At 43.3% G+C, this 26,942-nt stretch overlaps 1 long non-coding RNA gene across 1 annotated transcript in view; it reads right to left on the bottom strand.

Moving 5' to 3' along the window:
- LOC101151724 (uncharacterized) overlaps positions 1 to 21,530 on the bottom strand; it is a 38,326-nt gene extending 16,796 nt beyond the window's left edge. The window contains exon 1 of the long non-coding RNA XR_002008178.4: positions 21,234 to 21,530. This is a non-coding gene — a long non-coding RNA (uncharacterized lncRNA). The remainder of the gene's footprint in view (positions 1 to 21,233) is intronic.
- Between the last annotated feature and the right edge of the window lie 5,412 nt (positions 21,531 to 26,942).

The raw sequence follows: 26,942 nt of genomic DNA, 5'->3' as shown, positions 1-26,942 counted from the left end.
GTGCATGTGCAAGGGAAGGGGAGGGGTGCCATGAAGAGTTCAAATGCAAGTGTATGGAGTCTGTCCTGCCTGATGGGCTGAGAGAAAGTGGATCAAGGAGTTGGAGCTGGAATGGCAAATAGTTTTCATCTCACGCATCAACTCCAGTTGATGGAACCTGTGCTGAGAAGGATCCCAAAGCAGCCTCTGGGTTTAATAGGAGAGTGGCATGATCAGTCTGTGAGGTTCTCAATGAGCTGGAAAGAGTGGCAACAATCACACCAGGCATTGGCCATCTCTGGACCAGAGGCCAGACAAGGCTGTGAGAAGAGAGGAGTAAGAGAAGTAGCAGGACAGGGGGCTGTGGCCAGAGTGAGATGTTGGAAGGTGAGGTTTCGTGAAGACATCAAGGCCTAGAACAGGGCTAGGGAAAAGTTTGGCTGACTGAAGAACAAGGCACAATCTAGTGTTCAAATACCTTCATGCTGCTGCTCTTGCCTCACTGAAGAGGTAAAGTGTCTTCAGAAGACATGTGACATAAGGGAACGGTGGATGGTTGAAGAAACACTTGGCTATTCTAATGTAAACAGAAGAAGGAGTGGGAAGCTCTCATTTCTCCATCATTATCAGGCTCTGTTCTCAGGAAGCCAGAGAAACCTATGGCATGCTGCCTATGCAGGCCTCCTCCAGACCCATGGCTCAGACAGACCCGCCTGAACTCCAGCAGAGAAACAAGCCCCTGACCATTCCCTTCATCAGGGCAGGCAGGATGCAAGCCAACAGCTTTTCCTCCAGTGAGCCAATCCCATTACTTTTTTCCTTTTTAACTTTGTAAGAACACGTAACATGAGGGCCACCTTCTTAGCAAAATTTTAAGTGCACAATACAGTATTATTGACCATAGGTAAAGCGTTGTACAGCAGATCTCTAGAGCTCACTCATCTTGCTTAAATAAAACTGCATGCCCATTGATTAACAACTGTTCATTTCCCACTCCACCTAGCTCCTGGCAACCACCATTGCACTCTTTGATTCTACGAATTTGGCAGTTTTAGATACCTCACATAAGTGGACTCATGCAGTTTCATCTTTCTCTGACTGGTTTATTTCATTTAGTATACTGTCCTCAAGATTCATCCATGTTGTCACATATTTTAGAGTTTCTTTTTTAAGGCTAAGTAATATTCTGGGATGTGTGTGTGTGTGTGTGTGTGTGTGTGTGTGTGTGTGTGTGTGTGTGTGTGTGTTCCACATTTTCTTTATCCATTGATCTGTTGTTGGATATTTAGTTCATTTCTACATCTTGGCTATTGTGAATAGTGCTGCAATGAACATGAGAGTACTAATATCTCTTCAAGATCCTCATTTCAATTCTTTTGGATAAATACCCTGTGGGACTGCTGGATCATATGGTAATTCTATTTTTAATTTTTTGAGGAACCTCCATACTGTTTTCCATAGCAGCTGCACCATTTGGCATTCCCACCAACAGCATGCAGGGTTCCAACTTTCCCACATCCTTGCCTGAATCTCTTTTTGGATTCCGGAGTGACAGTGTCTCAGGATCTTGGCAGGGAAGGACCATCACCTCCTCATAATCCATGCCACTCTGGAGGGCTGAGCACACAGTTCTCCTTGTTTCCCTGTTTGCCAGCTTGCCTTGTGGATAAATGCAGAGAAGGATTCAGGACTGGAGGGAAGGGTGAATTCACGGCCCTACAGAACATGTCTAAAAGCATTTGTCAAAAAAAGAGTTAATGACTGCTTCTCTGCGGGAAGCCCTAAAGAAATGAGTGTTCTGAAGTGTAGAACATTCGCTTTTACGGTAGGTGGTGTTATTGTTACATGTTCATACAGACAGTGCTAATTAACAATCCTAAAGGCCACATCATTAAATTATTTCTCCGCTAAAAATCCTATGATGTTTAATGCATCCCAGCAATTCAATTATATCTAAAACACTGGCCTGAACGGCAGGCACTATTCTGTGGCTGACAAAGTGCAAGTTGCTCTTAAGAACAGGTGAAGCTTAACAAGGAAAGAACAACATCTGACAAACTACCTCCCTGCTCTTCTCCGTAACATACACCCTAAGAATAAAAACAACAGTGATATTCCAAGAAAATTAACGTGGGTCTTACCTTTGCTAGGCCGGCGATGAAATATAGGCTTTACCAAATTTTCTGTGAAGAATCTGACAAGATTTTCTTAAAAGATTTCACCCAAAATGATCAAATCAGTGCCCTCAGATCTATTTAAGGTCCATCGGGTTTCACTGTTTTTTTCTCTGGATCCTACCACCCATCCTTTGTCATTTCTAACCACTGCAAATTGCATTTTGGGTTTGAACTTGGGGTGACTTCATGGCTTTGGTCTGGGTTTTTCCTGGATGTGTATCACAGTCAGCAGAGAGCACTTTGAAGAGCACACAAAGCCTCTTTGTCTCCCACTCAGTGAAATATCTCAAGTACAGAGCGCAGTGAAAAAGGGCTTCGTTCCAGCTTAAACACACACACACACACACACACACACACACAAAAGAAGCTCTTGCCCTTCCCTGCCGCCCCCAGCCGCTGTGGTGAGACAGTCTCTGCACAGGCACAGGGCCCAGTGCAACTGGCCAAGTGGCCTCAGTCCTCTGGACAAGGCTTGGCAGGCAGCACCATGACAGAACCTCCTGCTTGGAAGGTGCTGGTGCCGAGACTGCATCTGGGAGCAGCACATATGTGATTCCACTAGTTTTTACACAAAGAAGCAGACTATGCCAGTGGCCAGCTGGCCAGCTGGGCACTCATCCGCAACCTTAGAAGCAGGAGTCAGGGAGCAACCCACTGATCCTCTTGTCATGGTCTTCCCAAGTGCCCAGTTTCCACATAAACCATTTCCTCATCACTCTCCTCCCTAACACTATCCCAACAGTACCCTTGAGGAGGCCCCACTCAGCTCTATGAGGACAGGGGGCTATGTATCTCCTTAGCTCCATACCACCAAGCACACTGCCTTACATGGAACACACTCTCAGTAAAGGTTTCTTGGATGGAAACATGAATGAACAGATAGACAGATGGATGACGGGTGGGTGGATGAGTGTGTGCATGGATGGGTGTGTGCAGGGATGGGTGGGTGGATGGATGGGTGGGTGGATAGAAGAATCTTATAAACCATTGTTCGGATCCTGGCTCAAACATTTTCTTTTTGTGAGATCTTGGGAAAATTACCAAAACTAAGATAATACAAAACTAAGCCTTTTGGTTTTTTATCTATACAAAGAATGATAGCAGTTACTGTGGAGATTGAGAAAATTCAGTAAGCACCTGATAGTAGGTGCTCTGTACACATTCATGGTTTTTACCCAGGAACTGTTTATAGATTATCAAGTCCCTTGCTTCTGTAGAAGGTCTTTCCTATCACTGTCACATTCATTGCTCACTTGCATCTCTCCCAAAGGGATGGTAGAGGAAAGGTAGTAAAGGGTGCTTAGACTGGACTGAGGACTACAAGAGGGAGCACCAGTATTGACTGGGGATGCAGGGTTTCTAATTTTTCTAGCCCAGAAAAATTCAGACAGGCATGGTTTGGAGGAGACCTGGGTTCCAGTCAAGGCCCTGCCCCCAACTAGCTGGATAAACACGGCATGATCACCTCTCCCTTGTGGTCCTAGATTTCTTCTATGAGATAAAGTCATACGATTGCATGAATGCTGAAGTCTCTTCAACTCCCAACTCTGTGATTCTATCCTTCCACTTAACATCTTCTTACCTCCTCATTGAAGCCTGTCCTGACCATTCCTGCTGACAATAAATTCTCCCTCTTCTCAGAATCTGTGACTCTTGTCTGCGCTATGTGTCTGGAAATTAGTTCACTTCATGGCCTTGCAATGATGATGATAGCAAACACTCAAATCATACTAACTGGAGGACCAGAGATTATTCTTAGCTACACACATACGCACACACACTTGAACATATGCATGCACATGCACGCACATACACACATAATCATTACATTCTCATAATACCTCTCTAAGAAGTGAGCAATCTCAAAATCTCATTTTACAGATGAAAAACTGACACATAAACACACACAAAAACTTACCCAAGACCAAACAGCTTTAAGCACTGGGCCAAGTATTTGAACCCAAGCAGGCATGACCTGCTGTTACCAGGCTGTCATAGGTCTTGTTATTCAGCATCTCACTCCTCTCCCCAGTAGGTTCCCTGAGCATAGGGGCAGTGGGGTGCTGTGGCTAAGTCAAAGGACTCCCTGTCTAGACCACCTGTATGTGAACCCCAAATCTATTTTACTGCTTTGTACCTCTATTTTCCCATGCATAAAACAAGAGTAAAAAGTGCTCTCCCTCGTAGGGTTGTTATGAGAATTAAATTAGTTACTCTAAGTAAAGCATTTAGACCAGACATTTGCTGTTATTGGGTGTAGGAGCCCAGCCTAAAACATCTCTGTAGTCTCTATGCCTCATGCATAGGGAATGCTTTTGTGTTGACTCAGTCAAGAACATGGGAGGAGGAGTCAAACAGACCAAGTCCAGTCCTAGCTCAACCACAGATTAACTTTATGACCTTGAGCATGTCAGTTAACTTCTGAGTCTCAGTTTTCTCATTTATAAAATGGGAATCACACGTGCTGCCCAGTGAATCCCACAAAGCTGTGCTACTCAATTCAACAAGACATATGTGTGCACCGTGCATAAACTATTAGATAAGTGGAAGGGTTTGTAACTAGTTTAGTCTAGATGAAACCACCGGCTGAGGATATCTGAAGGTCTCTGCTCGAGGGCTGTGGTCACCCTACTTCAAAAGCAGAAGGGACAGATCCCTTCAAAGGGGCCCTATTTGTAGAACTCTTGCTAAGCCACATAATGTTATCGCAAAAGCATGTTGCAGAGAGGCCCTCCTGATTTTATCAAACTGGAGAAACCACCCTTCCATGCCCAATATGGGACAAGTCATGAGTTTTCAGCTGTGTATGGCTTTGTTCCAAGGCACCCGAAGAGTTTGCCTGCAATGACATATAGGTGCCCATTCGGTTTGTTGCAAGTTAGGAAGAAATTGATTGTACAGACCAGACAATATTATGAAAAGGGCATTTTTAGCTGTTTGCTATTTCCCTTTGGAGTTAGACACATTTATGTTTCGATGGCAATTTAACCACTTACAAGTTATATGATCTATTTAATTTATCTCAGCCTCACCTAGGACATTTGTGAAGATTAGAGACATAGCACAGCTCGTGGCACATGAGAAATGTTCAGTGAATTTATGAGTCACTGTTGTTATCATTTCCCTCTTTATAGACTCCCAAGTTACATCGTTTCAGCCTGAACGCATGGACCCAAGAGCCCTCAAGCTCTGTCTTGCCTGTTCCTTCAACACATTGTTGAACTCTCCATGGTCTGAACTTTTCCTGACTCCTGCCAACAAACACTCCTTTGTCCCCCTCCCCATCAGACAGACCAGTGCCTGCTGAGACATGTGCCTCCTGATATGTTTCCCCATCCAGGTAACATTTGCTAAAAGACACTAACAACGGCTCTGAAAGATGCTAATTATGATCATTCTACATCATACTGCTCCTGAATGCTTGCTTCCTAACTCATAAAGTAGGATGCTAACATGCATCTCAAGGGCTTATCCTGATAATTAAAGAAGATCTTGCAACAGTTAGCTTTTGGTGCCTAACACATCATCCCAGCCTAACACATCATCCCACAACTTAGTGACTTATAATAAAAAAACATTTATTTAACTCACAGTCCTGTAGGTTTGTGATTTGGGCTGGTCTCAGCTGTGCAGTTCTTCTGCTGGGTTCTTGATGCCTGGGCTCAGACCTCAAACTACATTAAGCTCACTACATTCAACGGGTCAAAACAAATCACAAGGCCAGCCCAGATTCAAGGAGTCAGGAAATAGACTCTGCCTCTTGATAAGAATTGCTTTAAATTATTGTGGCAATTTTTGCATTCCACCATAAGTAATAAATCTAAATCACCTGCTCCTCAAACTAATTTATTTGATTTCTATCATATTTTTGATTCAGAAATCCTTGCAGGGCCTTTTATACGAAACTAGAAAACATTTATTCAGCCTTTACTATGTGGACAGAATTGCGCTAGGTATTGGGGAGGAAGGAAGGATTTAAGATATGTTTATGACAAAATCTCTGTCCTCAAGGTGCTTATAATCTCATTGGAGAAAATGTACATGCACAAAGATGAATTCTAAGGCCAGAGTAAAATACCAGTTTAAGGCAATAGTACAATAGCTGTCACAAGGGCAGGTATGATTAATTGCTAAGTCTATTGCACAGCCACCATCTCCTAAATCAGAGCAGAGCAGGGGGAGATGGGTAGAGTCTGGGGTAGCCAGGGAAGGCTTGTCAAAGGAAAGAGGATTTAAGATGCGTCTTGAAAGATGGTTTGGTCCAAAGCACCAAACTCAAATGTCTCCCTGACATGCCCTTTCTATTCTTTCTATTCAGTTTCCCTGCTAGGGGGCCTTCTTTCAGAAAAGACTCCCTACAGTCATAGCTTGTATGATTAAGCTATCTTTCCAAATGCTGTAGGGAAAAATGAGGGAGATTCTAATCCTGGGAGCCATCTGTCAAAGGGAAGACCTTTCTTGATGATAGACAGAATTGTACAGTAGAAAAATTATGGGTGTTTTTAGTCCCCAAAGCTGGCAGTGTTTGTTTGCTTTTCTTCTGTGGGATTCTATTTCCTTATCTTTTATCTTGAATGGGGATTCTTCCTACAGCAGTACGTGGAACATCACAGAGAATGTGAAGGTAATGCTTCTGGCATATAGCAGACAATAAATAGAATGTAGTTCCCTGTCTCTCATGCTCCTCCATTGCCTTTGCCATCTAGATCAAATTTATTTAGTAAATGTTCAATTCACCCTAATACTTAGCAATTGCTTCAGCATTAGGCCTTCACTCTTGTAGTCGTGTGGCAAAGCTCATTCCGGAAGATCTCAGTGCAGCCCCTGGCACAAGTAAAGTGCTCAGTAAATATTTGTTTAAACGGCTTTCAGTCCCTGGAACTCATCATGCCCTCTCATACCTCTGGGCACTGGCCCTTGTTGCTCCATCTGCCTGAAATAAGCCCCCTTTCTGCTTTCCATCCACCAACATAGCTAAGTCCCATTCCCTTCTTATTATTCATCTCAGGCATCTTTCCTGTAGGAAGATTTTTCTGCCCCTGTCCTCCACCCGCCCCCACTGCCACCTTGGGTTTAGGTATCCCTCCTCATTGTTCCTACAGAAGTGCAGGGAAAAGCATAGCATTTCAGAAAATGGTTATGGAACGGATGGATTGAGGGATGGATAAGTGGATGGATAAATAGAGGGATAGATGGAGGGAAGGATGGTTCAGTGAGATAACCCAGTCAAGAAATCAACTTGCCAAAAGCTCATTTCACATTTTGGGGCAAGTATAAAATGCCTCTGGTGAAACATGAATTTTTAAAATCTGACATGGAAGCTAAACTCTCTACAAATATGTGAGAGCTGGTAATTAAGGATCTGTTTCATAAAATAATAGACCTAACATGGAAAATTCCTGCTCAGCACATACACACTTAATACTCACCAGAAACAGCAGGTAAGCAACTGAATTAGAAAGAACCCCAATTAATGCATAAACCCAAGGAACAAAAGCCATTCCCCTGGAAGTTTTCAGGGGCAAATTTAAGACAAGGTCCTTGGAGACAAGACTCCGTACCAACTGTCAGACTCAGTAAGCACAAGACCCCCAACTTGACATGTTGGGGAAAGAATGTTTCTGTCCACGAAAACTGAAGTTAGCTACTCTTAGATTCCTAACATAAATCATTTTCATCCTGCCAAAAGCTTCAGCTAGCAATGGGACCAGGAGACCTCAGCTCTCAGCTTCCAAATGTCCGCTTTCTCTCTCACCATTCACAAAACCCTCACCACCCCTCTTCCTCACTTCATCATGCAATATTTCCCAAGTGTTTCAAGGTCACAGAAAAATAAACACTGTTTACTTAATTTGGAACACCATGAAATTTTTCTTTAAAAAAAAAGCAAAGCAATTTATTCAAATATTAAAGCTAGGAAGAACATAATATCTGAATTTAATAAAAGAAACTATATAACATCAGTGTATAATACTTTAAACGAAAGTGTCAAACAAAAGAGAAAGTACTGACCTCTTCTTCCATATGTCCTCCCTTTAAAAAATTTTTTTTTAGTTTTTTTAGGGACAGGGCCTTGCTACATTGCCCTGGCCAATCTCAATCTCCTGGCCTCAAGTGATCCTCCCGGTTATCCTCTCAAAGTGCTGGGATTACAGGCATGAGCCACCATGCCTGGCCTATTTCCTCCCTTTCCTTCTTCATCCACACAACAAACATTCACTGACTGTTATGTGTGCCAAGCTGTCTGCTAGGCCCTTGATGTAAAATGGAGTAGGGTACAATTGTTTCCCACAATCTAGAGGAGACACTGGCATGTAATACACAGTTACTCTATGGTGTGAGAGTACAAGGAGAGATAGATCCAGAGTCTAGCGGGGGCACAGAGAAGAAACATCCAAATCAGTCTGAGGGATCACAAAATTCTTCCTAGAGAAAACAACATCTGAAGGATAAAGGAGATTTTAAGGACAAGAGGAGTTTGCCAGGCAAAAAAACAAAAAAATGCAACAGTTTCCACACACAGCTAGAATGGTGTACACAAAAGTAGAGCAATGGATCAACCTCAGAGAACCCTGGGTCATTCGCTATTACTGGAGGAATGAGGAGATGAAGCAGAAGAGAACACCAGAGTCAGATCAGGAAGTGTCTTGTGTGCAAAGCCGGATTTGTACTTAAAAGCTATGCAAACTATTGAAGGCTGTAAGCAAACAATACCATAATCCAGCTTGCATTTAGAAAAATGATTCTGTCCTACTGTGAGTGATGGATAGTAGGGAAGTGAGACTGGAGGCAAAAGACCATCTAGAAAAATGTTGGAGGAAACTTGGTGAGAAGTGATGAAGGCCTGATGGACCATGGCACTGGCCGTAGGAAATATGGCTGAGGGTCTTTTACCTTTGGATGGAACCATGTATTTTGGATGAAACTTCCCAACAAAAAAATATATTGTGGCAACCAGGATTACCTTTGCTTTCCTTTGCATTTCTTTTGTATTTGCTTTCCATAAGTAGCTGGTTTGGGAAAAAGGCATCTTTAGCAATCATTGTGGTCAGGAGCCCTACATTTTTGTCCTATCTCAATCGTTTATCAGCTGTGTATCTTCAGATGAGTCACTCATTCTCTCTGAGACTCAGTATTTTAATTTATAAATTTGATCATAAATTTTACCTCTTAGCTTTGCGTAATGATTAAATAGAGGAATGTATATTATTACATATTATTATAATGTAATATATTATTACTTATTATTATGTAATATATTACTACATATTATAATGTAATATATTATTACATATTATTATTATGTAATATATCATTGTTTAGCCAAACATGTTGCAAAAATGAAGTAAAACACCACATACTGTATAATATTACGAATATTTTGGATGCAAATGACAGAAAATTCCACCAGCCCTGGCTCAAATTAGATAAAGGAATATCTTGGAAAGTCTGTGAGCAGATTTGGCTTCAGACACAGCTTGACCCAGGCTCAGATAATATGTCCGGGATCTAAATCTTGACTCAGCTCTTCGGGTAATGGCCCCATTCTCAGACTCACACTGTAGGCTCCTCATCGCCCCAGCAGCTTCAGATACACATCACACTACACAGCACTGTCTCTTCCAGCAGGTTCTTCCACGAGCCTGGGACCACCACTCTGTCTCTTTCACTGGCCTGAACTGGAACATCTGGTCATTCCTATGACCAGAAACTAAAATTCATATATTGCCTTTGCCTATGTAAAGTGCTCGGCCCCTGGGACATATGAAAGTATAAGACTGAGAATGAGGGAGTGGCAGTTCTCCCAAAGCAAAAGTAGGGTAGTGTTGTCAAACGCTAAGGGAAGATAACGTGGATGCAAAGCAGTCTACAAGTGTCCCTTATGCACACTCTCACAGTCAGGCTGCCACTCAAAGCCTCTTGCTGCTAATCAGCTGGATGGGGATTCACTGACCTTGCTGTTGTTGCCATCTTTTTGAGATGAGCTGGCCCTTCTTTCCACTTATGTCATAATAGTAAAATGGTTATTTATTGTCAAGCTTTGAAGTATTCTTCTGAATGCTCTCTTAGCACCTATGAGCTATTCAAGGATCACTAGGATTCTGCAGGACTCATTTAAGAAGCACTTCTAGAGGTAAGATGGGGCAGAGGGCAAGTGAGAGCTTCTAGCAACAAAGAGAGGGCCTAATGGGCAGGAATCAGATAAAAGAATCTGACAGTAATCAATAGTAATTGTATTTATAAGAGGCATCCTCTTCCTCCCTGGAAAGTACCTGCTAGCCCCAGGGGACTTACCCATCTCTATAAGCTTTAAATCATTTCACCAATCTTTTACATCCAGCCACCTTGAGTAGACCCCAGGAGTCAGTTACCACTTTGTACTCCATCAGAACGTGTCCAAGGGCAGGGAAACACACAAACCCAAAAACTATGTGGCCATCAGAAACACAGAGGCAGCCATCGAAAACACAGAAGTTGGTGCCTGTCAGTTCTTTGCAAGAGTAGAGAGGGGGGTGAAGCTTATCCTGCCCTGGAGGTGGCGACACTCACACACAGCGGGGGCCCTTAAAGGCTAGATCTCAGTATCAGTTTCCTTTAACTTTATTCTTGGATATGTTTATAGTTTACTCCTCTATTGCAAAGCAAGCTCCTTAGGGGTTGAGGCCATGTCTTTTTCATCCCTGACCCCAAAACTTACCACTATCCCTGGCCCAAATAGGCATGTCATGAATGTGTCCAGAATCAATGAATTCACTTTGCTAGGCACTGGCAAATACAAAGATCTAAAAAACAGCTTTCTACTTACATGTCTTACAGCCTTGTAGGGTAGAAAATGAGAACACAGCTGATGAAATAGCTAAATTGAGAGCTGATTTGAAAGCACTAAATCACATCCATTACCTTATTTGACTCTCAGGGCACCCCCATGATGTTGGCACAGCAGATTTGTTAGCTTCATTTTACAGACATGAGATCAGTTACTTGGGATGCAAAGGACAGAAATACTCCACCAAAGTCTCATAGCTTAGTGACAGCCTGGACTTGGTCACTTGACTCTCAGGTCTGGGTTCTTCCTATAACATTTTTGCAGCATTGCAGAAGATTCAAAGCAGGGATGTTCGGCTATCAACATCAAAAATAGTGAAATGAACCGAGCTGCTAAACTTAATTTTTTTTTTTTTTTTTTGAGACGGGATCTTGCTCTGTCGCCCAGGCTGGAGTGCAGTGGTGCCATCTCGGCTGACTGCAAGCTCTGCCTCCCCAGTTCATGCCATCCTCCTGCCTCAGCCTCCCGAGTAGCTGGGACTACAGGCACCCGCCAGCATGCCTGGCTAATTTTTTGTATTTTTAGTGGAGACAGGGTTTCACCGTGTTAGCCAAGATGGTCTCGATCTCCTGACCTCGTGATCCGCCTGCCTTGGCCTCCCAAAGTGCTGGGATTACAGGCGTGAGCCACCGCGCCCGGCCTAAACTTAATATTTTTCTAAAGATCAGCCTTGTATGATTGAAAGTGCTTTCTTAGCCATTCTCTCCTCTGATCACCACATCAAATTTGTGTAACTCTTTTATAGATAAAAGAATAGAGACAGGATTGAAGTGTCTAGAGTCTAGACTAATTTGCAAAACTCATCAGCAACTAAGTTAAAACTAGAATATAAGACCTGAAGTACCACTCCCACTTTGCCTCCTCTTTGGCCTTAAAAAATGAGAGTTGGCAGGGCGCAGTGGCTCACGCGTGTAATCCCAGCACTTTGGGAGGCCAAGGCAAGCGGATCACTTGAGGTCAGGAGTTCGAGACCAGCCTGACCGACATGGTAAAACCCCCGTCTCTACTAAAAAGACAAAAACTGGCCGGGCGTGGTGGCGGGCGCCCGTAGTCCCAGCTACTCAGGAGGCTGAGGCAGGAGAATGGCGTGAACCTGGGAGGCAGAGGTTGCAGTGAGCCAAGATCGCGCCACTGTACTCTAGCCTGAGCGACAGAGCAAGACTCCATCTAAAAAATAAAAATAAAAAAAAGAGAGAGGAAGAGAGACTCATAGAATTCTTAGATCATAGGAATGGAGGAAACCCTCCCATTCCTTACAGAACCCCTTGTACAGCTTCTTGCACACCTCCAGAGAGAACACATCATTTACCACATCGGAATGCAGGCCATCCATTCTTGGAAATCCCTATCATCGGTCTTTTCATCAGAAACAAATCAAACTGGCTTCCTGTCATTTCCACTCATTTCCCTGCATTGGTTCAATTTCATTCAGTTTAAGTTTATTAGGTACCTGCCATGTACCCCCACAGATAGGTATTATTATGCCCATTTTGGAAACTGGGCCTTTGAGAGCTTACAAAATTTACCTAAGGTCACAGCTGGGCAGAGGCAAGACCAGGTCTTCTGTTTTCAAATACTATACTATCTGTGGCTTGCACTTAAGAGTCGCAAAAATGAAAATGCAACCCTTCCTCCAGATAGAGCAAATAAGACCAGTTTTGCAGACACGGCTCCCTGTACGCCACTATCCTGTTTTACAAGTCAGTAAATGTTCAGGAGCTCCCAATACAATGTATGAGGTTAATTAATAATATGTAAAAGTTTATAGTTTATACAGCATAATCTCATAAACATTTATTAGTATGCTAATTGAGAGTAATGGCCATGTAAGCATAAAATCAGACAGGGGGCTGATGTGACACAGCAAAAGAGCTGTCAGAAAATCCATAATACTCTTTTTAACCAGCAAGAGTATTACAGGCATGATCTCCCTACAGACTTTTTCCTGGTTGCACTTCTGGATGACCATGAGATGGTTGAAAAGATGTTGGACTTGGAATCCGGAAATCTGGGTTCTCATCCTGGCTCTGCCCTTAAAGAAAGAAAAAAAGGTTGGGGGGTGGGGTATTGACATTTATTGAACCCTGCTCTGTTCCAGTGCTCTGCTAGGCACTTTTCCAGCGATTTCTCCATTTGTTCTACCTGGATGGACTTAGGCAATCACCTGGCACATAATGCATATTCAAATATATTTATTCAATTATGCTGACTTGAAATGAAATCACTTTCCCTCTCTGGGCCTCAGCTTTCTCACTCAATCTCTAAGGTTCTTCATGTATTGCTCTCCTGATTTCCAGAAAGTCTTCTACCATCTTTTCCATATATATCAGGTCAGTCACATAAAATTTAAATCATCCCACTGTCTTGAAGTTAATTACACGGCAATGTTGCGCAAGAGCGACTGGATCCTCATCTTCCCACTTCCCCCAGTGGCCAAGAGACAGGACATCTGGATTTCATCGTTCACTGCCATCAGTGACAGAGGGGAAGTCATTTGACATAATGCACTTCAGTCAGTTTCCTCATCAGAAACACTGGGATAATAAAGCTCTCATGACCTAAGATACACAGTATTATTATTTTTTTTTTCTTTTGAGACAGAGTCTCATTCTGTCACCCGGCTGGAGTGCAGTGGTGTGATCTTGGCTCACTGCAACCTCCAACTCCCTGGTTCGAGCAATTCTCCTCCCTCAGCCTCCTGAGTAGCTGGGATTACAGGCACGCCCAGCTAATTTTTGTATTTTTAGTAGAGACAGGATTTCACCATGTTGGCCAGGATGGTCTGGATCTCCTGACCTCGTGATCCGGCCTCCCAAAGTGCTGGGATTACAGGCATGAGCCACCGTACCTGGCCTTCATGGGAGTATTTTAAAGCACACACATAAGCATTTTTCTCTCTGCACAACTGCTTACTGAGTACCAACTGTAAGCAAGCTCTCAGCCTGGGACACTGGGGATACAAAGATGACTAAGACCCAGTTTCTGCATGTAAGAAGCTCATAATGTATGTGTGATGGAAAGTGAAGGGTAAGAAGTAATTCTTAAACAAATAAAGTTATAAAGTTCTATGGAGAGAAAGAGCAATTAATTACATTTAGATGGGATTTTTTCACAGGACACTTCATTAAAGAGAAGGATTACATTTTTAACTTAGCCATAAAAAATGAGCAGACAATTTTGCAGCTTGCTTTTTTCCACATATTATGTTTATCATGCAAGTAGATCTTATTTATTTTAACTACCACCATATAGTATCTCATTTTATTAAACTACAGCTTATCTTTATTGGTCTACTAAGGGGCAATTAAGTTGTTACCACTTTTACATTATTAGATTGGCTCTCCATGTACATGCTTCAGACACATGCAAGATCTTTTGCTAGCACGAACAATCACAAGTGGAATTACTGGTGTATGTTCCTTGTCAGGCATTGCCAAATGGTTCCCCACAGGATATGGGCTGATTAACACCACTATACAAAATATAAGGGCACATAAACAATGCTATGTATTGCTTGTGACTATATTTAAATACAGTAAAAGTACATTGGCAATGGTTATATCCTGACTCACCTCTGGAGAGGGAAAAGGGAAAAGGGCCTTAGCAAATATCAACATCTCTTAAAGCTGAATGATGGCTATATAAGTTTCTGGTAAATATTTTCCGTACTTTTCTGGAAAGTTTAAAAGAGTTCAAAATTAAACTAGAAGATTCATATCAGGGAGAAATGGGGAGGAGTGGGCCCTCCAGGCTGAGGGAACATCACCAGCAGCACAGAATTGTAAAAGCACCCCATCTGAGGAGTGGCCCATAGCGTCACTTTGACCCGGGATGCCTGGGTGCGAAAGAGAATAGAAAAGGCTAAGTAGGAAGCAGCTGTACCAAGGTCTCTGGACGGTATTCTGACACTGACAGGGAACCACTGGAGCTATTCGAGGCCGGCAGGCCTGTGTGCATCTTCCTGGCCTCTCACATTTATCTGTACACCACAGACAAAGTATACTGACTGCCCTCCGCCCCTCTCCCTCTCCTCACAGACCTCCAAACCCCTAACCAGAAGCTGCAGGTTTGAGCTAGAGAGACAGGGAGTCAGGAGGCCAGGGATCCTCCATGGCAGTCCTTGGAGATAAGTCAGCTGAGAGGCGCAGATGTGGAGAATGTACATTGTCTCATGCACAGGTGTGAGGATTGGGGGAGCTCTGAGCCAGTGCCATCCTAAGCTCCATGAGAGTTCAAACAATCCCCAGAGCCAGCAAGAAGAAAATTGTCTCATAAAACTTCCCATTGATTTTAGCTGGATCCTTATAAATCCCATGGGGCCAGATTGCTTTTAGCATGATTAATATCCCTGCCTTCCCCAGGCATGTCTGTTCTCTCTCTTTCTCTTTCTCTTTCTCTCTCTCTCTAACACGTGCACACCCACACCACACACTCACACACTTTCCGTCGCACACACTCAGCCGTTCTGTCCGCAGAGACATGTGCACACACAGACATGCATGGTTTCTGAGTGTGTGCTTCTCACACTCCTTAAACATAGGGTTAAATGTTTCCCTTGTCAGGAAACTTCGAGTCTGTTTCCTTTTGTAATGTGTTTTTCACACTTATCTCAAACCTGGCTAGGCTTTGCCTTATGACCAAAATTTTCCCTTGAAAACACTCCGAGTTCACATAACCCAGAGCACGGGCCCCGCATCAATCACAGGGCCCGATGACTGGTGGGTCAGCTCCATGAACCAAAACAAGCCACTCAGCAACTTGTTCTCGGCACAGCTGGGGCTTCCCAGGGTTCACAGGAGGAGAAGACATCTCAGGTGAGTCCCCCACCCAGCAAAGTGTCAAGCTGGGGCCCGAGCCATGAGGGGGCTTCTCAGACTTATAAAGGAGCAAACACAGGTCTCTCCTTTGTCCAAGGAAAACACAAGGAACTGAGGAGAGGCAGGCTTCCCCAGCGCAGGCCAAACTCCAAATGAACTTACATGCAGAACACGGTCCCAGAGGATACAGTTTCCCAGCAGATGCAAGCCTTCAGGACTTGTTATTTTGGTGAGGAAATTAGTGTGTGTAATAAGAAGGGAAAACATCCTTAACAGTTCTTTTTCAAAGACACATGGCTTAGCACAGACATTAGCTCACATTTGCTATCATCCGGGAAAGCCAGTCCGCAGTCAATGAGGGTTCACAGCCATCACATGCTGCTGCACCTCAAGCCTTCTCCCTCCCTGGCAGTTTCTCATCCACTCTTTCCATTCTAAGTCATCCTGTCAGCCAAAACCTACCAGAGAGCAGATTTCAGCTGATAAGAAAGAACTTTTGAGGAGGCAAAGCTATGCAGAAGTGACATGAGGGTCCCTGGGCAGTAGAGACCAGTGACTAGGAGAACGGGCAACTGCTTGATGAGGTTGTGTAGAGACGGGGTTTCATGCATCTCTTGGCCCCATGGGAGACGTACAATTCCAAGCTCTGTCTCAGACCTTCACCTACCACCCAAGTGGCCCTGGGCTCTCCACTTCAGAGCTCCTACAGCTCATCACAAACCCCTACTGTCTTTCATAGTCTCCCCTTGTGTGCGAACCCTTTCTGCTTAGAGAGAGTCTGTGGAATTTGAAAGAACAAACTCCATCTCACTTTCCCATCCTCCCCACAGCTTTTGCAGGTTGCATGGTAAATGCCTGATACATCATTTGATTGATTGGAGTGCTTTGGAAAGGAGATGGGCACAAAAAGATGGCCCTAAGATGTTTACTTTGTCTGAAAGGCAGACACCCCAGAGTGGAGCTGTGTTGGGATCCTCCCCAATCGCTGTAGCTCAGAATCCAAGCATGGTGACACACAGTGGATCCCTACTGTATATCACCTGTGCCCTAAACAGGGTGCCATGGGGACAGCTTCAGGAATTTAAGGCACTATCTCTTCTGCATAGAGCAGGAACCTTGGGCATCAGCTGCTGTGGGTCACCTTTTACTAAATGAGTGGCTTTGGGCTCACTTATCTCATTTCCAAGATAGGAATATGAACAGTCTATACCTCATAGGGTTGTTGTGAAATGGGGTGATCGTTACATATACATCTGTTTAGAATAGTGGCTGGCATATTTATCTAATAATCAATATTTACCATGTGCCAGGCACTGCTCTAATTGCTAAAAATAGAGCAATGAATGAAAACAACAAGTAAAATTCCACGTCCTCATGGAGCTAATAATCTAGTCACCCTAAACAAATATCAGTGGTCCTTATAATTATTTTATTTTTATTATTGCTATAGCATCAGGACTTGTCTCCTCCACTGGCCTGTATCTCCCGGGCTGGCAAAGTTCCAGGCTCACTATGGGCACTCAGTAAACAGCTTTTGAATAGGCAACAAATAGATGAATCCATAATTGTAACATTGCCATTTTTCCTGTCAATCTCAAAATTATATTAGGCAATGTGTATTGGTCTAGGAGGTTGAATGTTCAGACTCAATTAATCTTCACAATAAGCCCACAGGCAGGTACTAGTATTATCCCCATCATGCAGATGAGGAAACTAAGACAGGCAGAAGTTAGAGACCTTGCTCAGGACCACTTGGCTGGGGTTCATGCCCCTATTCCTCATGTCATCCTGCCTCTCAGCAGAACAGAGTAGGCCAGATTTTTTTCTTTTTTGAGATGGAGTCTCACTCTGTCACCCACGCTGGAGTAATGGAGAGGCTTTATCTCGGCTCACTACAACTTCTGCCTTCTAGGTTGAAGTGCTTCTCCTGCCTCAGTCTCCCAAGTAGCTGGGACTACAGGTGCCCACCACCATACCCAGTTAATTTTTGTATTTTTAGTAGAGGTGGTGTATTGTCATGATGGCCAGGCTGGTCTCAAACTCCTGACCTCAGGTAATCCGCCCGCCTTGGACTTCCAAAGTGCTGGGATTACAGGTGTGAGCCACTGCACCCTGCCTGGAATAGGGCAGATTTTTAAAATGCACAGCAGACAATATTCCCATGACTGGAAAGAAATCAGCCACCACTTGGACAACTGCAGTCATTCCTAACTCACCTGCCTGACCTTGGTTCCATCCCAACTCATCTTCAACCCACTTACACAAAGCTGTCAGCTGGTCACCCTACATGGCAGGCCTGCAGGTGTGATCTAGTTGCCTAGTCACTTGTCTACTTAAAAAACCCCACCCCTATAAGTCCCTGCTGGCTTTAAAATTGTTCTTCAAACTTTATTTTACTGCTATCCACATTATAAAAAAAAATACATTTGATGTGATAACGCAGTACATACAAATGTACATAAATAGAATTAAAACAAGGTGCAACTCCATCTCTACTAAAAATACAAAAATTAGCCAGGCGTGGTGGCATGTGCCTGTAATCCCAGCTACTCGGGAGGCTGAGACATGAGAATTGCTTGAACCCAGGAGGCAGAGTTTGCAGTGAGCAGAGATAGCACTGCTGCACTCCAGCCCGGGCAACAGAGCAAGACTCTATCTCAAAAAAAAAAAAAGAGAATGATAGTAACAACACTCATCTTATATAAGACTAAATGATATTGTACATATTAAATTCTTAGAGTATGCCTGGCTGCCTGGCTTATAGCAATGTACCATAATAAATATATAATATATATAATACATAAAATCATGTTTGCTAGCATCATTATTATTATTTTAAATAGAAATAACAGTAAACATGCATTAGTTTTCATTAAGATACTATAGTGCCTGGCTCTGACTTAGCGGGGAAACCTACAGACATAGGACATGTGTCCACAGTCTGTAGCTACATGATTAAATTGACTATTTTAGAAATAAAGCCAACAGCATGCTTGAGGCAAATTTTAAAACAGATTCAGATCGATTGCCCTAAAGATCCCAGTTGTCCCAAACTACAGGTTAGAAGACAACTTTCCAACTGAAGAGCAATTTCATCTCTCCTGGTGTCTTAATGTGCCCAGAGTCACAAACTTTGGCCTGCAACATTCCTAACAGAGATGTTCCTAATGATGTGGCTCAGGTTATTGGGGAGTGAGGTGGCCAGAGTCTCCCATTTGAGCATCTGCTTTTGCATAAGCACAAGCAATGGCTTTTTATTCTCCAGAACTCAAAAGGCAGACACCCAGGTTAACAGTCAAGCCCTACAAGATGCCAAGGCAGTCTATTAGGAAAAAGGAAAAATCCCAGGTCATAAGTCACCTGGAAGGCAGTTTAATTATAAAATGTGTGAAGCTGAGTTTTAAATGTGAAGGGTCATCCTGGCTGTTTCCTTGGACCTTTGGAAAAGTGTTAACTAGTTATCATTATATGAAATTTATGAATGCACCAAACCCAGGGCTGTTTATTATTTCCTTGGCACCTCTACCATTTGCAGTTACAAGGAGCTGGAATGTGCACTGTTTAGACATTCCATTGCAGACATCAGGCAAAAGCTTTAAATGCAAGCATTTATAACGATAGTCTTATCACCAAAAACTCTAACTTTGAGACATGTTCAGCATCCTTAAGTAATATTTAAACAGCCACTCTATCCTTCCTTCGCCTTCTCCCTCCTACAGTCCAACATTGTCTTTTTTTCTATCTACACAACTGACTCTCTCTCTCTCTCTCTCTCTCTCCCCCTCTCAATTTCTCTCTTTTTTTCTCTCTCTCACCCCTACTCCATTTTCAAAAGACAACTATTGCTGATGGAGATTGCCTGGTACAAGATGTGTGGGTGTACATTAGTCACTAAGTGTCCTGGGGGGCACTCCACCCCAACCAAACACCAGCTCCCTCCAGTTACAGTGGGGAGGATGGGATGACAGTCTTCGCTGTCATTCACCCTTTCTCTACCTGTCACGCTGTTAAGATCCCAAAAAAGGGATCTTGGCAGATGTTACCAGAGGCCTTTTCTTTCTTTTTTTTTTTTGTAAACTCACATTCAAATTTTTATTCTACAAATAGGCTGGGGACAGGGCAGCATAGAGAAAGAGGGATTCTGGACCCAAGATGAATAGATGTTGGTCCTCCACCCTCAACCTGGTCACAGTCCAGTAAGGGACACACTGCTATGCCAGTAGTTGCAGCCATTGTGTTTGAAGCCTGAGCAGCCTCCTATGCCACATCAGGAGAGCCGAACCAGGGGTGTGCTGGTCAGTGTTAAACAACCAGCTGTCCAGGGGGAAAGAAGCCCTAATTTGCAGCTCTTACCAATTTCTGTGATGTAAATGCTTCCCACTTGATCAATTTCAAGCTGCCAACATGACCTCACGGAACAGAAGAGATGGGCAAGTAGCTCGCCGTTACATAGTACTCCTGCCACACAGCTGCCATGGATGAAGTCACCTTGAGAGTATGGAACATGGTAAAATATAATAAAGTAATTTGGAGGCAATGATTTTTGTGTATTTATTAACTCTGTTTTAAATATATTTTATTTAATTGAGAATTGATACCATTTGATTATTAATAGTGGCTGTGTTTGACGACCAGCTTACAAAATTTCTGTAGCTTTTAACAGCTGGCCCTCATGGGCAGTTGCAATCCACTCCAGTGCACCACTGGGACGACTTCACTTGGATAGAGGGCTGACCAGTGCAACAGCGTCAGAACAGGGATTCCAGGTGGCAATTCAAGAGGCCAGATGTGAACTGACAGCTTGCTTGAAGCCATTTGGAATGGTAAGAAATACAGGACTAGGCCAAGCCAATATTTACAGAGAGCTGAAAGCCAGACACATAGGAGATAAAGTCCTAACACCAGACCAAAAGAGCTGAAGGCAGACTTCACAAAGAACGTGCAGATCAGAACAGGGCTGGGGCCAACTCCTGTTTAAAAAAAGAATAGTTCAGGAACAAGTGAGGAGGGTTTTGGAATGTGTCACAGATATCCGTGAGACCTACACTGCTCACATGTATTAGTGACTAATCATGATAATTGCTCAAGTTTATTGAGCACTTAATGTAGACCAGGTGCAGTTTTAAGTGCTTTACGTAGTTGATCTCACTATTGATAGCTCCATTTTACAGATGCAACAGGCAGCCTAACCCCAGAGGAGACTGTGGTTGTACCTGCCATGCGGTACAGGTACATGTGTGTGTTAGACGGGTTTAAAATGTCATAGAGAAGGCAAAAAATACATGAAGAAATTCTCCAAAGTGGAATAAACACATGATTCCCAGACAATGCTCAAATACTTGGTGTAAAATAATATGTGCATTTAGAGATATCACCACAATTGACTACAAAGGGAGGAAGCAAATTGTCAAGTTCAGCAATGGTTGATCTTACCTTTGGTGAACCAGATGCACTGTGAATACACTGGGAGGAAATACAGCTATAGTCCCTGCCTTCTTGAAGCCCCAGTTTTTACTCCCTCTTTCTCATACCCAACCATTGGAACTGACACTAAGAGCTGTCCTTGCTTCCTGAATCTCCTTCCTCCAATCACAATGGCTTTGCTTCTCCTTTCTCCAAGGCCAGCAACTGCAAGTCAGCCCAACCTATGCCCAACCCCAGACCCTGGTCCAGCCCTTGTAGCCCAGCTTGAGCACAGCCCTGGGTCCTTGCTTGCCTATGAAAGAATATTCCAGCCTGTGAGCTCCTTGAGGTTTTATGGGATTTCTTTCAGAGGACCCAGCCCAGTGCTGGGTGCAATAGATACATACTGAACTAAAAATAGAGGCTGCCTGAGCAGAGGGAAGACGTTATCACAGTTTCATATTTATTAGGCCTTTTCATTTTATGATTCACCGCGTGGGACACAGGCCAACAGCCCCTCTTCCCTTAGGAAGTGGCCTTCTAACTCAGAATGACACAGTATTACATATTCCCAACAGGGAACCACAAATGCCTCACAAATGTTTCAGGCTGGCTGGAAGCTTTATATTGAGTCTCAAGGAGTGTTTTCTTTGCAGTTTTGTCTTTGAATAGCTGGTGCACGTGAGGAAGAGCTATCAGGAAGGGCCATTATTGCGCGTGTGCTGTGCTTCGGGGAAGTGAGTGTCAAGTCTCACCCACTGATCTGGGAAAGTTTCCATGAATTCATTTTCCTCTCACCCCCAGCGATGCTCTGTTTGCTAACTCAAGCAAGGGGAGAGGTCTGTTTTCAATTAGGACCTCTCAAAAAAGTGTTTTTAAATGGCCTGTAAAAATAATCCAATAAAGGCCTCAGAGGTGTGAGCTGTTGTCATCATCCTGTTTGGAAAACGTCACTCAGAATGCACCCTAAAGTGAGGGAGGGAGGTTGTGATGCCTTAAAAAAAATTAATTTGTGAAATGAACCTGCAGGATTAGTTGTCCGCCTTTGTGCCCAGCTTTAATATGTCCTCAACCAGGGAAATCCGAGGCTTTGGATTATTAGCCGGGTTGGATCACGTTACCCTGTTTGGCTCTGCAGAAATCACACTTTTCATTTTGCCTTTAATCCTAAAGGTCACCGGGAAGGTCAGCCCCAAACACAAATGATACTTTGTGGTCTTACTTTCAGACAATTATCAACTCATAAATCTTGGTCAGACTGTAATGAGAGTGCGAGGAATAATTGAATTCAGTCCAGACTCACAGGGTCGGAGGGAGCAGAGAACTGGAAGGGGAGGGGACAGACAGAGGGAGGGGGTTCAGGGCCTGGGAGCCAGAAAGTCTTCCCTCCAGTACTGCAGATTTTCCCATTTGTCCTTGTTAAATCACTGTGTTTTGAAATTTGGATGGATATGAGTGAAGCCATTAAAGATGGGGATGGTTCATTGGTAGCTCAGAAAATAGAGCGTAAGATTCTTAAAAGAGCACAAGTCTAAAGGCAGCAAGTTGACAAGAAGGAAAGACTAGAAAAGGAGTCAGGGTACTGAGGTGCTGAGTACCCCAGTTCAGCCAATTTCCAGGCTGTGTGGCCCTGGGAGAACCATTTCACCTCCCTGTGCTGAGAATGGGGCTGCTGGCCCCTCCCACATCGCAAGATTGTCATAAGGATCACATGAGATAATAAACTGAAAAGTTTACAAACTCACAGAAAGAGACAACATTCTTAAGCACATTAACTCAGCTTGATTCATCAACAATAATTTTAAGAAAATCCTGTTGGCTCTGTATTCCAAACATGTCTACACCTTGCCTACTTCTCACCAGCTCCACCACTCCCATCCAGGCCCAATCCAGCATTATCTTTCACCTGGATTATTGGAATAGTACTCAAATCAGTCTTTCTTTCCACATATGACTCCTCCACAATCCAGTTTCTTTTAAATGTGTCAGGCGATTCTTCTGATCAAAACCCTTCAATGGTTCCCCATTTCACAGGGGTAAAAGCCCAATCTCAAGATCACCTACGAGACAACCCCACAGTACCTGGAGCCCATTCCTGCCCTGATCTCATCTCCCACTGCTCTGCCCCTTGCCCAGTCTCCTCCAGCCACACCAGTCTCTTTGTTGCCCCTCGCACCTGCAGGGCACACGCTCCTGCCCTTGGCCTGGAATGCATTTCATGCAGACTCACACATGACTTGCTCATCTTCCTCTACTCTTTGCTCAGGCCTCACGTTGCCTGTCTGCTCTATTTAAAATTGCATCACGGCCACCTAACTTACTTATTATGTTTATTGTCCCTCTCCCTCCTATTAGAATGTATGCTCCTTGAGGACAGGATTTGAGCTTCTTTTCTTTACTCCAGTTCTTACGAGAGGGCCTGGCGTGGAGCACACACTCCGTATTTGCCAAACTGGAAAGAAAACTTGATTTCTATCTGGCTAGAGCTCTTGTTGATGTGGCCATTTAGATGCTGAATTGCCTAATAATGCTACCTGACTTCTCCAGTCATTTTTCTGGAAAATCTTGCATCAAGGTTGGGTGATTTGCTGGATTTTATCAATCTGTGTGCTCTCCAGAACACCATGCACCATATTTGGTCTCAGTTTTGTTGTTCTATTGGCTCTACTTAGCACATCTGGCTCTGCCAAGGGACACAGTTGGGCCAGTTGTCCAACATTCCAGGGCAAGCTACAGGAGAAGGGTGTGATGGTGGGAAAGGAAAGAAAAGAAGGGCCTGTGCACCACTTGCCATCATAACCAACCTGCTTACACCCATGAGAATCTGCTGCAATACATACCAAACTGTCAACACTAATAACAGAAAGGGAAGGAATCAAATGGTCTTTGGTTTGAAATTACAAGCATTTTTGTTTTTCAACACCGAGCATTGTAAGTTAGCATATATCTTACATAGTGACAGCACTTTATAGGTATATACAGTTTCATTTCACCCTTATTCCAATAGGGTAGGTGTATTGGTATCTTTATACTATAGACAAGGAAATAGATTACATAGTAAGTCCTTGGAAGGGTCATGTCTTTCCATTGCAAGTGAATTTAGCTTAGCTGGTACAAGCAACAACCCCACAAATGTCCCCTCCCTCATATTCTACAGTTTAGAATTCTGCTGCAGACAGAATGATGTCTGTCTGTTCTGCTTCCTCAGCTTACCAACTAGGGTGAAGGCTGTTTGAGAATAGTAACCATGTTATATCTCCAAGGCTCTGGCAAGGTTTTTGGCCCAAAGAAGTTTTGCAATTGTGCCAGGGGCTACAGTAAGAAGTAAATAAAAGATAAGCCCTATGAAGAAAGAAACCAAAAGGATGCTGAGAAAGAGAATAGCTTCATTGAGGGTGATCTACTTTGGACAGAGTAGCCAAGGAAGGCACTCCTAAAGAGTTCACAATTTAAGCTGAGACCTAACACATGACTATCTGCTCCCTGGCAGATGATCTTGGCAGGACAAAGATAACTGATAGCTACCTGTCAGCTTACCCATATACGAGTGAAGATTGTGTGCATTTTAAGAACAGGACTTTCTGAAAAAGGAAATGGGCAGGGGGAAAGGAATGGAGCTGCACGTGCTTGGTTTTTCCTTTCATTCAAGGAATATGTATTGAGATCTACTATGTGGCTGGCTGCTCTAGGCACTAAGACTATGACTGAAACTCATGGTGCATATATTTAACAAAGGAGAGAGACATAGTCCACTAAACATGTAAGATGCTGGTGATAGCTGCTACAAATATAAACTAAACAGGATAAGAAGGGATAGAGAATGACAGAGGTGGGAGTAGGGAGAAAGGGTAACTGCTAGATAGAGTCAGGGAAGGCCATACTCAGGAAGTCACATTTCTACAGAAGCCCAAATGTAGAGAGGGAATGAGCCATGCCAAGTTTTCAGGAGAAGAGGTGGTTAGAAAACATTTTAGCAGAAGCAACAGAAAATGCAAAGAGTCTGAGAAAAAAATCCTCTTGCCATTTAAGAAGTATTCAAAGAATATTAAGGGTGAGCAGGGGAAGACTAAAAGGAAAAGAGGTGGGAGGCGTGGCCAGGAGCAAGATCACAAAGAGCCTTATCCCTGGTTAGGAATTTGGATTTTATTCTGTGCAATGAAAAGTCGTTGCCTGGTTTTGAGCAAGAGAGTGTTGTAACCTGATTTATGTTTGAACAGTATTGTTTTGGCTGCTGTGTAGTGAAAGAATTGCAGGAGACAAGAGTGGAGCTAACGGCAGTGGCCCAGGTGAGAGATGATGGCAGGAAAGTCCTTGGACCAGGGGAAAGTGGAGGTGGAAGGAGGTGGACAGCTGTGTGATTTTTTTTTTTTTGATAAAGAGTTCACAAAATGTACATATAATTCAAAGTAGTGGATGAGGAAGAGAGAGAAATCAGAGACACTATTAGATCTGGGACCTGAGCAACTGAGTGGATGTTGGTGCCATTTCCTTGCCTTCCTAGAGGAGGCTCGGGATTTGGAAAGCAACATGTTAGGCTTGGTGGAGAGAAGCAAGCTGAAACCAGCGTGCCCTCTTCCTTCTCTTGATCTCTCCAATCAGGTCAGTATCTCTTTGGGAGGGAAGACAAGAAATGGGGATCCCATACTGTCTTCATCCATCTGCTATACAAAAAAAAAACATAAACTGGGTGGCTTATGAACAACAGAAATTTATTCCTCACGGTTCTGGAGTCTGGAAAGTCCAAAATCAAGGTGCCAGCAGATTTGGTGTCTGGTGAGAGCGCACCTCCTGGTTCACAGAGGGCACCTTCTCACTGAGCCGTCACATGATAGAAAGGTGAAGAGCTTCCTCCAAGCCTCTTGTATACAGGCACTAATCCCATTCATCAGGGCTCCACCTTCATGACCTAATCATCTCCTAAAGGCCCTGCCCCCTGATACCATGACCTTGAGGGTTAGGATTTCAACATATGAATTTTGGGGGAAAACAAACAGACCACATAACACATACCTTCTCCTCCTATAAAAATGAGGGAAATTTTTATCACAGAAATATAAGGAGGTTATAAAGGCTTACGCTAAAACTTAGATTTTATTTTCATTTTTATTCACCTGGGGAAAGGAGAAGTACAGAGAAAATTAGGGAAGAAACAGAGAAATATGTAAACAATTACTACAAGCCAAACTACTATAGGTGCTAGAAGAACTGTTTCTTAATATCTCTGCATCTCAGTAACTATTACTGTGTCTGGCACAAAAATATTTCTTGAATTGAACTGTCATAAGATATAATTCTGAATGAGGGGATCGAGGAAGTCTTAGGAAAGGAGGATTTAGAGTCTTAACTTGGAATTTTCTCTGTTTGCTGTTTCTATTCATAGTATTACTCACACAGTCCCTTGGTATGGCCTTGGTACTGTAAAAACCTACTTCAACAAGCCTAGGCTCTGCCCAGAGACCTTGGAATCTGAGAGTGTTTTAGCCCAGAATAGGTGGAAACCTCAGGCAAAGTTTATAAAAATTAATACCACTGCAGAAAGTGATTAAATACATGGACTGTAGGTTTAGGTTTCTGCTCCACCACTTACTTGCTGTGTGTCCTTGGGCAAGTTACTTAACTTCTCTGTACTTCAATTTCCTCAGTGCATAATGGAGATTTTAATAGTAGCCATCTCATAAGGTGGTTGCAAAGGTTAAATGTGTTAATATGCATGATGCACATAGAACAATGCCTAGCACA

The sequence above is a fragment of the Gorilla gorilla genome, chromosome 1 (genome assembly GCF_029281585.2).
Source record: "Gorilla gorilla gorilla isolate KB3781 chromosome 1, NHGRI_mGorGor1-v2.1_pri, whole genome shotgun sequence".
Lineage (NCBI taxonomy): Eukaryota > Metazoa > Chordata > Mammalia > Primates > Hominidae > Gorilla > Gorilla gorilla.
Note: the sequence above shows the minus strand (reverse complement) of the source record. Positions and strands in the feature narration are given on the sequence as shown.